Genomic DNA, 14,678 nt, shown 5'->3' with positions numbered 1-14,678 from the left:
ATACCATACCTAGATCTCCCAACATATCTGTATCGCCCCGAGTCTGTACCCCAAACGCTATACGGTGCTTATGACCCCGAAGGATCACAAGCTAACCCATGACTGATATCTGCTGTGAGCACTGAATAATTACACGGTAGTAATAATAATACTGAATAAATAAGAAAATTAGGCTAAAGTCTCACAAATACTAAATACTGAAAACTAAATATCTGTCCGAAATATTCTAGTTGGAAAGCTTCTACTGTCTGAATATGGAGTTGATGGGACAAGTTCCCAGCTAACTCCGTCTACTGAATGTGCTGAGCTACTGAAATACTGAAAGATAACATTATCCTCAAACTATAAGGACTTACCACTAAATCTGGTGCTGATAATCCAAGCTGCTAAGTACAGTCAGGAGCCCTGCGTCTGAACCTATGATATAAGACATCATAGTGCAAAAGAAAAATATACATCAGTACTTTGAATGTACTGGTATGTAAGTGAGGTAAGGCTGAATGCATGGGTTCGTATGCCTGAACAATAACTGACTGAATAACATAAATACAACTGAACGAGAGTATATGTATAATTGAAACTAATAAAACACTGATTATGTAATACTGTGCACATATCTACATGTACTGTGTCTGAGTTCATAGTAACATAGGCTACTGAGTTTTGATAAATGAGTGACTGATATTTGAGTGTACTGCTAACTAGATTACTGTTAACTCAGAGACTATTTCTGACAATCCTAATTCTGTAGAACTGAACTGAGTTCTACGCTGAGTTGGATGCCTGGTTCTATAGAACTGAATTGAGTTCTATACTGAGACAAACTGTGAGAGATAATCATCTAACCGACATGTCCCTCTATGAACTATTTGGGGTCCATCTGAACGAGAATGGTGGTACCCTCAACTGGAAGGTAGAACACCTTATCAATCCTCAACAGGAAGGTTGATGTCTCAACCTACGCTGGCTACATAGTTCTGGAATGCAATGACTGATTCTAAGGATCACACCCTCTACTGGCAGATGAGTCCCCATCCTTGGGTTCACTAGGTGATGAATCTTACTCCCAACTGAATAGACACTGAAACTGATTTCTAAACTATTCTAGGCTAGACTGAACTATTACTGATCATGTTAACTGATTGAACTAGACTGATTTCACTAAGTACTATAACTGATTACGTGTTCTAAGTTCTATTTGCTAACTGGATATACTAAGTTCTGTACTGACTAAATACTACTGTACGTGACATCACTGATACTATTTAGAAGCTACTATAATTCTAGGTAAACAGCTTGATTGTCGGGTATTGGATACCCCCAGGACTAGATAGCATGAAAAGTAAAGCGTAGCATGATCTTGAAAAGCATTACAATGTTCATAACTCATTCATAGAGACATTTTATCAAACACTTGTAAGATCTACGCTTGCATATATGCTATCATGTCATGATTTTCCCATTTAATTAGCATGAGCAATTTATCAAGCACTTGGGGAACATAATCTATGAACATGATACTAAACAACATGTAGGCATCATAATTTCAAATCCTAATTCAAAAATCAAGGGATTTTAACATGAATTCACATGATACACGCACATGATAAATAATTTCACATGAAACTTGAAATAAACAATGGATTAGAACACAATTAACATTATAATCATGAATACACTCAAATCCCACATGGAATTCATCAAATCAATTAACTTGTAGTTTAAAAGAGTTTCTTGATCTCCAAGGGTGGAAAGAAACCCTTGGATGAAAACTTCACATACCTTGAGGTTTGAATTCGTGAAGACTAATGGTCTGTTCCTGAAGATTTGCTCTTGAAATTAAAAGCCCTAGGGTTTGATCTTGAGTATCTTTGAGAGAATTTGAAAGAAAGTGAGCAATTAAATCTCTAGGGTCATTTGATTTTATGTTTTGGGGCTAAAAATGGGTGGGATAATGACCCAAATACCCCTATGGATGTGAGATTTTAATGATCGAAAACGTGTCCAGTGACGCGCAGATCGGCGTGCCACATTGATGCATCAATACGATGACTAACGTGCCGCATTGAGTTTGTGTTGGTTCACTGGAATTGCACTAAGAGCTGGGGGAAAAATTAACTGTCGACGCGATAGGCGACGAGATGCATCGACATCGCATCGGCCCACTATTTTGGTCACCTAAACATGGTTCAAACGAGGTCCAAAAAATTCGAAACTCACCCAAAGTGACCTACTAACATTCCTAATCATGAATAAACCTAAAAATAGATACTTTAAGGTCATAAGGGTTGTGAAATAGGATCGCCAACTTACAAAGGCTAAAATACTTTTATGTATAAACACTTAGCTGAAATTTCTAAGTCTGGGACCTTTTTTCAAGCTCTAAAGGACTGAGTTAAGCTTTGAATTTTGCGGGGTCCTACAATATCTCCCCCTTGGGAACATTCGTTCTCAAATGAGACTGATTAAGTTGAGAAATACTGATAGACTGAATTTATAAACTGAACACGCACAACTGAAATGTGATTACCTGACTGAAAGTACTGATAAACTGAGATTTTATACTTAACAGGCATAACTAAAGAATGACTGAGTTCTGAAAACATGACACATGACTGAGCTATTTCATGTAGGTATGCATGACATAAAAATTTTATGCAACTGAACCAATACAGAGTTGTAAAGGTAATTTGAGCATGGAACTGAGTAAATTCAAGGAAAATTATTACTTTGATCAGAGTCTGAGTTTGCAAAGAAGAGGTGAGGATACTTGGTCTACATATATGCTTCTGATTCCCAAGTAGCTCCCTCACGGAATGATTCCACTAAAGAACTTTGACTAGAGGGACTTCTTTGTTCCTCAGTCTGCGAACCTGATGGTTAAGAATTTTGACTAGGATTTCCTCATAAGAGAGGCTGTTCTGAACATCTATGCCCTCTATTGGGACTACGACTGCTGGGTCACCTGTGCTTTTATTTATCAAGGAGACATGAAACACTGGATGGACAGAAGTTAAATCTGAAGGCAACTCAAGCTCGTAAGCTACCTGTCCAAAATGGCTAAGAATTCGGTAAGGACCAACATACCGGGGACTGAGCTTTCCCTTCTTGCCAAACCTATTCACTCCTTTCAAAGGAGATATTTTCAAATACACAAAATCCCCAATCTCAAACTCGATATCCTTCCTTCGCACATCTACGTACGATTTCTGCCAGCTTAGAGCTGTCTTAAGCCTTTCCCTGATCAACTGAACTTTTTCTAAGGTATCAAATACCAAGTCAGGCCCTACCACTGCGGCCTCACCCACTTCAAACCAACCAGTAGGAGATCTACATCTCCTCCTATAGAGCACCTCAAACAGAGCTATCTGAATGCTGGAATGGAAACTTTTATTTTGAATGAACTCAATCAAAGGCAAGTGGTCATCCCAACTACCTTTACAGTCAATGGCACACACTCTTAACATATCTTCTAATGTCTAAATGGCATTCTCTACTTGACCATCTGTCTGAGGGTGGAAGGCTGTAGTAAGGTGAACTTGGGTACCAAGACCCTTTTGGAAGGCTTTCCTGAAATAAGAGGTATCTGGGTACCTCTATCTGAGATAATGGACAAAGAAACTTCGTTCAATCTGACCAACTCTCTAACATAGAACTTGGCATAATACTTGGTTGAATAAGAGGTATGAACCGGTAAAAAATGAGATTACCTAGTATCTAGATGATTCTTCATCAGTCTTCATCTGCTCGGCTTGGTCCACCTCATGTCATATGTGGTATCTGTTCGTGATCAAGTGACTTTCTGCATAATTGAAACTTTCATATCGATATGGGAAGACAAATATCCTATATTATTCCTGGGGATTTTCTTGACTTCAGCACTTCACATATTCCACGAAATCCTTGGAGTATTTATCTAGCTTGAACATTATGGTGAATCTTCTTAGGGGATTAATCGATTCATACCTACACAAAACAAATAAGGTGTTTCTTCCCTCTTTCCCAAATGATAATAGATTTATGTTAATTGATATAGACTTTCTTCAACAAATAAGTATGATTCATCTGTAATTGACTCATGGACAATAGACGCAGGGTAGGTTTTTTAATGGGTCCAATACCCCCTCAGGTATTAGGTCATCCTAGGATCATGCCTAAAAAGTGTATTTTGGTTTCTCTCTATTCTAGGTGTCTAGAGTGGGTTTGGACCAGGTTCCCAAGTGGACAACTTGAGTTTGAAAATGAAAACATCCATCGAACGCCTAACATGCCAATGAACTATCGTATTTTCAACACTTTATTTGGAATTGAACAATAGGGGCTAGGACATCCACGAAACCCCAAACAATTTATATATCAAATGAGGGAGAGTATACCATGAATGAAAACAATACATATAATCACAAGATAATATCAAATCACTAGATTTAATCAAGTAAAGCCAAATAATCTGTCAAAACAGTCTAGAATTTAGATCTTAATAAACTCCCCATCAGAGTCGCCATTTTTGGTTTATCCCTTTTAGGCTTTGAAGGGTTGAAAAATATTTATTTTTTGACTTTTTAAACTATTTCGAAACCTTAAAAAGAAGTTTGAAACAATTTAAGAAATTATAGAGTCGCCACTTGATTTTTTAAGAAAATATCAAGAAAACTAAAATTATTTCAAAAGTTTAAGAACATATAAATAAACCTTTCAATAGAGAAACTAGGTAAGATTCAAGTAACTCCTTGATAAGATTTTTAAGGCACTCAAGAGCGTTCGTTAAAAAACGATTAACCAAAAGACAATTTGACTGATTTGTAAAGAATGACTAGTTTTAAGAAAATGTGATTAACTTTGTAAAATTTTAAATCCATTTGAAAATATGACATTTATTATATACAAGTTAAAAATTATTCATTTAAATTAAGAAAAAGAAAAATCAACTAAATCTAATTCTTTTATCAATTTAAGGAAAGACAATTATTTTCATGAAAGTGGAAGAAAACTGATTTTGAATTTTAACTAAATTCTCTTTAATTTAAATAAATTAATTAAACACATGAATAAACAAAATGCCATTTTTATTTTTATTTTTATTTTAAGAGAAAAACATAACGAAAAATATATATTTTCAATTAATTTCGAACATTACACTAGGTGATAAATACTTCAAAAAAAAATACAACTAAAATTTACATAAATATACATGTTAAGTATTAGTTATTACATAATTTCTCATTTAATAAAACTAATTACAAATGTCCAAAATTAATTACAAAATATCCCATCGTTTATATTTTCTCTCTCTAGAATTCTTATATATATAAAACACATGATTTTGCCATCTATTAATGCTCCTTAATCTTTGCCTAAACTCAAGCAAACATGATCTGGTGGTTTCAAAAAAATTTTAAGAAAAGCATTAACTGATCAAAGTCTTTAACTTCATCTTCTTCTTCAATTACTTATGAGGTTTGTTCATTTATTTTTTTCAACTTTACCAAATCAAAATTTTAAAATTTTTTTCATTGTTGCATGTGTATAGTTCTCAAATTCTCAGATTTGTAATGACATACCAGAGTGAGAGTTGCTTTTTCTTGTAATTTTTCCAAATCGAAGATCTTCGGATTTTGCTCTATATTACATGTGCTTAATTCGTAAAATCTAAATATTGTATTGGAGTCTGATCCGAGCTTTAGTTTAGGACTTAGTCAGTTAGATGTTAAAGAAAAAATAATTTCCGATGTTAGATTTGTTCCAGGAGCATTTGATTATGAGAATCCCAATTTCATAGAGAACAGATTGAAGAATCGAAATGACCCAGTCAAAATGAAGAAATTAAGGGAAGTTGCCCATACAAGTTCCAACAAGATCATTGCAAAATCTTCAAATAAGATAAAAATTGATGAATCATGATGACCACGTCTTCCAATGTAAAGTGATTTGAAGTTTTTTCTTTCATTAAATTCATGGTTTCTCATACATTGTTACACGTAGTATAACCTCATACATAATAATTGTAACATTATACATTAGAATGGTAACATAACTTACCTTGATTGTGTTAACCTCATACATTAGAATGATAATATTATACATTAGTATGGTAATATCATACATTAGAATGTTAACATTATACATTAGATTGGTAACATAACTTAGAATGGTTGTGTTAACCTCATACATTAGATTTGCAACATTATACATTAGATTGGTAACATAACTTAGAATGGTTGTGTTAACCTCATACATTAGATTTGCAACATTATACATTAGAGTGGTAATCTCATATATTAGAAAAGTAACATAACTTACTTTGACTGTATTAACCTCATACATTAGAATGGTAACCTTATACATTAGAATGGTAACATAAGTTACATTGATTATGTTAACCTCATACATTAGAATGGTAATATTATACATATGCATGGGAAGTATAAGGTTATGAGCTGGTTCTCCCGGGCCTCCTCGGTTACGGGTGCCAGTCCGCCCCAATAGAATTTGAGGCGTGACATTTTTCTTCTGCTCATTTCTTCAAGATTATTTATCTTATTCAGTTGCTCACGAGTTGTGCCAGTACAAGGATTATCTTGGGATCACTTGTGGTCCTAAACATCGTGTGATGTCCAGGGGTTAGTCTCAGGGCGTTACACTTTCTCCCTAATTTTGTCTTGGTATAATATGCAATTTCTCCATTTTTACAATTTCATTCCCCAAATAAAATTCTTGCTTCTTTAAGAAATCCTAAAATAGGAACTTCACACATATCTACCAAGCAACTATTAATACATTCAGTGATATTAGATGTCATCATCCTACCTCTATTTACCGGTGAGTGACACCAAGACCATTTTTCATAACCAGCTTCTTCTAGGTAATCCTTAACCCTATGAACAACCTTAGAAACCTTTGACATCATTTAATCAAAATCCTCTTTTGTAGAAGCTTTATCCATAGAATAATAAAGGTCACTAAGTCTGACTTTGCTTAATCTAAAATGAGTGCCAACGTTATTTTATAAGTGTCAAATACATGCTATATACGGGACATTAGGATTCACAACGCTCAAAATTTTTATGATGCTTTTGTTGTGATCCAATACAACACATATATTGTCCCGTTCGCCAAATGCATCCCTAAATTGCTGAAAAATCAAGTCCATGAACTGTCATTCTCGGAATCTACAATCTCGTAAGCTAATGGTAAAATACAGCCTAATAAAGAAACACATCATAACCCAATAAATATTTGAATCAATAACATGTATTTTAAAATAAAAACATATAAACTACAATAATTATTGAATAATTTATATGACACCGTATCAAAGGGAAAAAAAGTATGACTAATACCTGCACCATCAAGTGTGTTTGCTGAAAGAAAAGTTTCTCTGTATGATCCGCTTAAATGAGCACCATCAACCACTAGCACAAGTCTACAAAAATGGAAACCCCTTATAATGAGATTTAATAAGATAATCAAATATTTAATCTCATTATCCATTGCCTTATGCATCCTGATGTGAGAGTTAAGATATACTGTGTTTAGCATATAAACATATCACGGGATTTTTTGATATCCATCAGCTGAACCGCCTCTAAGCATCGCTATTGCCCTCTCTTTAGCTCGTCATGCCTTCATGTAGTTAATATCAACTCCATAAACGGCCTTTATTTCTTCAATTATGTCCCCCAATATGCGTATTCTCTTGTGATTTACTAACTTTGGGGCTATAAATTCACTCACAAAAGTTTTTGTTGCATTTATATTTTACAGAACTGTATCTCTAACTTGGGAAGTATGTTCAAAATCAAATCGCTGAATCACAAAAACATCTGATTGTTTTATACAATATGCCTTGAGGATCCATTTGCAATCTTCGTTACGACAATGAAGGACATAGTTGTAGCAAATGTAATCAAAATACAAAGTATCAAAACATATATATAAAATTCAGGCTTGATTTACAGCAAAAATATTCATGTTAGCAGTTCCACCATACATAACATATCTATGTATAAGCAGTTACAATACATAGCGGTATTCTTATCAGGTAAGAAGTTATATAAATTCTTTTAATGTATAAGAAAATTGTTATGTATGAATAAACAAATTTGTATAAGGAAATAGTTTCATAAATGCAAATAAGTTTTTAATACAGGTATAAGAAAATTGCAAAATGAAAACTAACAATTTTCCAATACATAACATGTCAATGTATGAGCAGTTTTAATAAACTACGATATTCTACTTATGTAAGAATATATAAAAATTATTTATGTATAAGAAAGTTGTAATAGAAAATCTAATACGGATAAGCAAATAGTTTCATAAATAACAATACGTTTTTAACACATGTATATGAAAATTGTAAACAAAAACAAATATGTATAAGGTCCACAAATGAGCACATACATAGCTATTACTGGACATCATCATTAGCAAATAGTTTCCTTATACCTCATGGATTACACCTCCACAATCACACAATTAATGGAATATTAACATGAAACATCAACACAATCATCTCAGAGTGTACGATTCATCAAATTGTTGCATCAATTCTCAAATAAATACATACTAGTAGAATTTTTTTTTCTTTTTTTGTAGTTGAACTTTTTGCTTTCTTTGTAGAGCTAACAAGTAACGTCCAGATAGAACGAAATGAGAAATAAAAGATGAACAATAGCCAAACAAACAAAGGCAAGAACGAGTTTTTAGCAGAACTACGTATCATACATGAAAATCCCTATGGCCTTCAAGGCTTCTATAGCAAATAATGTCACCAATAAAAGAAAAGTAAATTACTACTAAGATAATGAAGATGAGCAGAATCATGAGAAAAAACAAAGCTAGAGGTTTACCTCTGTTGGAGCAGCAAACTGAAACTTTGAGCTCATCAAAATTCTAGCCACCATCGGAAAACAAACTCGAATTCTTAGCCTAGGAATTTAAGCTCAAATGAGTCTTATCGAATTTCTTGACACCAAAATCCTTCTTCTGATAGCAAAATCTCTTGCTTTTTGGTGTTCCCGCTATCCAAGCTTTCCAACCCCTTAAATAATGGAATTGAAGAAGTATTTAAAGGGATTTTCAAAATGGAACTTTGGAGGAAGAATCCATGTGGTACTGAAGGATTTTTTTAGGGTGTTTTGGGGTATTTTTCTGAAGAAAAATTCAAATTGGGGATAAGAATGAGTTATGTGAATTGTAATTGTACGATATGGTATGAATGGAAATTTTAGACGTTGGCTACTGAGCTAGAATTGGTTCTGGCCGATGATTTGTGAGTCAAAATTTTTAAAGTCAGGTTGAAGTTTTTGTTGTCGTTGCTGCTCTATTGTTGCCGTTGTTTTGCTGTTATTGGAGTTGGGTCGTAGATGTTAGGTGTTGGCCAGGTTTTGGAGCTGGCTGGTTGGTGTATTGGGTCCGATAGAAATGGGATGTTGCAGAAGAGTTTTGCCAATCAATTTAGGATTTAGCCATTTCATTTAAATTTTTACCAAATTAAAATAAATTAGTCAATTGCATTATAATTGTAGAAAATTTAATTTCAATTATGACCAAAATTAATAAGTTCTCTAAATTAAATTGTAATTCAACACGAATTAATATCTAATTTAATTTTGAGCTTCTTGATTTAATAAAAATCAAACAAATATTTCTTCAAATAAATTATTTTGAGAACAATTCGTGTTTAAATCAAGACTTTGTCTATTTGAATTAAATTTCGACATAATACTTGATTAAAATTTAATTTTTCATGAAAATAATTATTTAAGTGACAAAATGCAAGAGGAAAGGAGTCCATCTAGACTCCAAAGCAGATTCATGCAAAGTAAAAGATAAAAAAAGATTAATAGGTGTTCAAAAATTCTACACTTAATAGATAAATGATGAGATGGAAAAGATAGTATTCTCAACCATAAAAAAATAATAAGCTATGATATCAAAGAAAATCAAATTATCCAACGAAAAGAAAATTAACCCATCTCTTAAACAATCTTACAAAAAATTGAATCTAGCATAATATAATCAACTAGCCCTTGAAAAGAAGACATGGATCCACAAGCATAGTTGCAAAAAATTTAGACAAATATTCCCTAGAGATTAATACATATTTGCACCAAATACTATGATCTAATAAAGTCTAAGGCATGTTTACATTAAAGAAAGAAAATAAGAATGAGCAAGAGATGAGAAAATCTTTGTAGCACCTCAAATATGAAATATAAGACATAATAATAAAATAAAACTTTGTCAATACAAAGTGGAGTCAATCAATAGATCTATAACTTGAAGAAAAATTCACTATAGCATGTGAATATCAATGGGACATCTAAATGAATGAAAAAAACTTTAAGAAGTAAACCAATAAGTGAAGTGAAACAAATTGCACTTATTAAATATGTTTGAGAAATTATATTCAAAGGTAAGATAAGAAAAATGGTAGAAGATTAAGGTCCAAGCAATTTTGACTCAACATAGGTTATTGGTGATAGACTTGGTAATCAATCAATAAGGGCAGAAAGAAAAGAAATGTGGAGGCTCAGCCTAGGATTAAATAGGGTAGCTTGACATTGGCTAGTGGTTTGGAAATGGGGGAGAATTTAAAGATTAGGAGGGCTTGGGAGAGTAAAGGGGATATAAATAGTATGTGGGAGATAACTTTCAGTTGCATTAGGGAGACTGCTAAAGAATTGGTGGGTGTCTCGAGAGGTCGATCTGGCAAGCCTCGAGGGGACTAGTGGTGGAATGAAAAAGTTAAAAGAAAGAAGGAATCTAAGAGAGTGGCTTATGCTAAGTTGGTTGAGAGAGAGAATGATAAATAGAGACACACAAATAAAGAGGAGTATAAGGTAGATAGAAGGGAGCTAAGTTAGCAGTTACGGTGGCTAAGACAATAAATTTTTAGAACTTGTATACGGATTTAGAGGAGAAAGACAGGGATAAGAAATTGTATAGGCTTGCCAAGGTCAGGTAGCGAAGGGCTTGTGACCTTGACCAAGTGAAGTGCATCAAGGGAGGGGATGGTACAGTGTTAGTTGAGGATGCCTTCATTAGGAAGATATGGCAAGCCTATTTTCATATACTTTTGAACTATGAGGGGGATAAAAGTTTTGTGCTAGAGGTCTTGGATAATTCTAAGAAGTTTTATGATTATGGTTATTGCGGGTGTATCAAGGTTGAGGAGGTTAAGGGGGATATTCGTAGGATTCATCGGGGTAGGGTGACGGGGCCAGATGAGATTCCAATGGATTTTTGAAAGAGCATTGGCGGGGCAAGTTTGGAGTGGTTGACAAAGTTGTTTAACATCATTTTTAGAGCCACAAAGATGTCTGAAGCGTAGAGGTGAAGTATGATGATTCCATTATATAAGAATAAGGGGTACATCCAGAGTTTCCATAACTATAGAGGTATCAAGTTGTTTCGTCATACTATAAAGGTTTGGGAAAGGGTGGTAGAGCTGAGTTTATGAAAGATCGTAACTATCTCTGAGAATCAATTCGATTCTATGCCAGGTCGCTTAACTGCTGAGGCCATTCACCTTCTGAGAAGATTAGTGAAGCAGTTTTGGGAGAGAAAGAAGGACATGCACATAGTATTTATTGATCTTGAGAAGGCATATAACAGAGTTATCAGGGATATTCTATATAGGTGCTTGGAGGCTAGAGAGGTACCCATGGCATGCACTAGTCGATTTAGGACATGTATGATGGCGGGAAGACTAGTGTAAGGATGGTAGATGGATATTCGAAGAACTTTCCAATTTTGACAGGGTTGTACTAGGAATTTACTCTTAGCCCCTTTTTATTTACCTTAGTGATGGATATTTTGATGCGATATATTCAAAGGAGGTGCCTTGGTGAATTTTATATACTGATGATGTGGTACTGATTAATGAGACTCTGGGAGAATTTAATGATAAGTTAGAGATTCAGAGATAGACCCTTGAGTCAAAAGGATTTTGTTTGAGCAGGACCAAAATGAAGTACTTAGAGTATAAGTTTAGTGATGTGTTATAGGAGGCTGATATGGTAGTGAAGCTGGATTCTCAAGCTATTTATAAGAGAGAGAGAGTTTTATATATGTGGAGTCTCTGATTCAAGAGAATGGTGAGATTAATTAGGATGTCACACACCGTATTGAGGAAGGGTAGTTGAAATAGAAGCTCGCTTCAGGAGTTTTATATGATAAGAAGGCACCTCTGAAGTTTAAAGGTAAGTTCTACAGAATGACAGTTTGACCGGCTATGTTGTATGGAGCAGAGTGTTGGCTAGTTAAGAACTCCCACACTAGAAAGTTAAAGGTAGTGGAGATGAGGATGTTGTGATGGATGTGTGGCCATACCAGGAAAAATAAGGTGAGGAATGAGATTATTCAGTAGAAGGTGGGAATGGCTTTGGTGGAGGACAAGATGACAGAAGTGAGGTTAAGTTGATTTGCGTACATAATGAGAAGGGGATCTGATGCTCCAGTCCATAGGTGTGAGACACTGGCTATGGATGGTTTTAGGTGGGGTATAGTGTAACACCCCAAAAACGTGTCTCGAAAAGTCACACAGTGCTCGGGACTACTCGTTGAAAGCCTGTTACTCACTCTAAAACTCAAGAAAAAAAATATAAGCATGCGGAACATTAAAATACTGAAATATTGTCTGAACTGGAATGATTTTAACTAAACATAATGTCGGAAAGTACTTATCTAGGAAATCTGAACAACTAACACTGTAAGACTGAAATGTATCTAATAGTCGGACAAGCCTCTAACACTACTAACTAGAGATTCCCTGGGACAAACCACCAGCTGACTCGATCTGAACTGAAAAAAACTAATCAAATACTGCATAAAGCTAAAAATCTAAATAACTGGGTCCCCGAACTATGAGGACTCACCAACTGTCAGAATGTAGATAGAGATACTCAAGGTCAATCACGCTGCTGGAACTGAGCACCTGAACCTATATTATTAAACAATATAGCACATAGACTTATATATGGATTAGTACTTTTGGAATGTAATGAGTATGTGGGGTGAATTCATAAGTAAAAACAATATCTCAACATTCATATAAACTCATAAAAGAATGTATGCTAAATGTAAATGGCTCACATTGGCTTGAATAACTGAAAGCTAAAAATCATAAATCATAAATAATAAAGTATACTGTATAAATATCGTGAGCCATGACACTTAGTTCTAAAACCTGTAATTTAATCTATTTTCAAATTATGCAAGCTAAGTGTAGAAAGGATTCACCTATATCATATAAAAACTAAAAGCTAAAATTCTGTAACTAATGTCTTAAGTAAGACAGTATTCGATTTAATTTGTGATCCTTTACACTTAATTTCTAAAAGTTTTGCTGTTATTCTTTTCTGTTCGGGAGTTTCTTCTAACCAACACACACTATGTGAGCTATCATAGTGTCTAACTTCTAGTTCCCCTAAGGGGAAAACCTCACATTGAGGAGAGGTTTCATACTCTTGCCAAGGAGTATAACCTGAGCTAAGTGATCACAATCTGTATCTACATCCATACAAATGGGAATAATCTGAATCTATATCTATGTTGGCTCACAGTTCTGGGGTATGTAAACTAGGACAAATACCCAACTCAGTGCTAAATACTACTCTCTTTAATCTGTATGGTCCTTTTGTAGGAAATCCTCTTTAAAATAACACAAGGGTTTATAATGAAAACCAATTATGCTTTTCTTTCTTTAAAACATGATCAAGTTGAACAATATGGATTCCTTATCTTAGCTTAGGATAAAAAGACCAAATCTTGATATAACTCATCGAAAGAAACTTAAGAATATAATCTTCTTGAAATATCAACACTTAAACTAGGGCTTTAAACTCATGTAAATTCATAGCAAAATGTTATACTCAATATATTTCATGAAATACTTCAACAATATCAAGATAATGAAACCAACATCATAATATCATGCTTAAACCCAACTGGAAATCTGTAATCAATGTCTCAAATCATACTCATGGTATTCAAATCATAAAAGAGAATTCTTTAAATCGAGACAATATGGAATTTCATGCTTCAATCATTTTATGTCCATAACTCAAAACAAGATACTTTGGGTATGAACCCTAATTGCAATTCATGTAAATTTATGTAAATTCATCTTTAAAAAAAACTGATTTTGGGCACAAGAATAAAAAAAGGATCCTTGTTCATAACCCCACATGCCTTATTTAACTAATTGAATGTAAAAGCGTGAACTTTGAACTCCTAATGATGTTCTTGAAGCTTCTTCTTGAAGTTCTTAAAGCCAAAAGCTTGGATTGTTAACTTTCTTAAAGAAGGAGTAATGGTTTTGTTCTTGATTTGTTAGAGCTAGGGTTTTTCTTAAAGAGGAAGAATATGAATAATGATGTATCCATGCTATTTGGGGCTAAAATTATGTATTTAGGACGGCTTTGATGTGAGACAAAAGACCTTATTGTCCTCTAATATGCTAAATCAAAAGCTGGAAAATTCAGGAGCGTGCTATGGAGCGTATGTCGCATGCTTTGGAACTCCGGAATGGAGTGTGCGCCGCATTCTCTATCGTATGATCCCTAGGGGTGGACTGGAGCATGATTCGCACGCTAATCGCATAAATCTATTGTTTTAGACTTCTAAACACGTTCTTACGCTTGCCCAAAAATTCTGAAACTCAACCGAGA

The 14,678-nt window shown here is 34.1% G+C and overlaps 1 long non-coding RNA gene across 1 annotated transcript; it reads right to left on the bottom strand.

The window, feature by feature from the left end:
- Positions 1-299: 299 nt before the first annotated feature.
- Positions 300-9,427, bottom strand: LOC124887947. The gene is made up of 3 exons (XR_007045589.1): positions 8,853-9,427; positions 7,341-7,423; positions 300-417 (listed from the first exon to the last, which is right to left on the bottom strand). It is a non-coding gene; the product is annotated as an uncharacterized LOC124887947 (long non-coding RNA).
- Between the last annotated feature and the right edge of the window lie 5,251 nt (positions 9,428-14,678).

This window comes from Capsicum annuum, chromosome 10, assembly GCF_002878395.1.
Source record: "Capsicum annuum cultivar UCD-10X-F1 chromosome 10, UCD10Xv1.1, whole genome shotgun sequence".
Lineage (NCBI taxonomy): Eukaryota > Viridiplantae > Streptophyta > Magnoliopsida > Solanales > Solanaceae > Capsicum > Capsicum annuum.
This window is presented reverse-complemented; position numbering and strand designations above follow the sequence as displayed.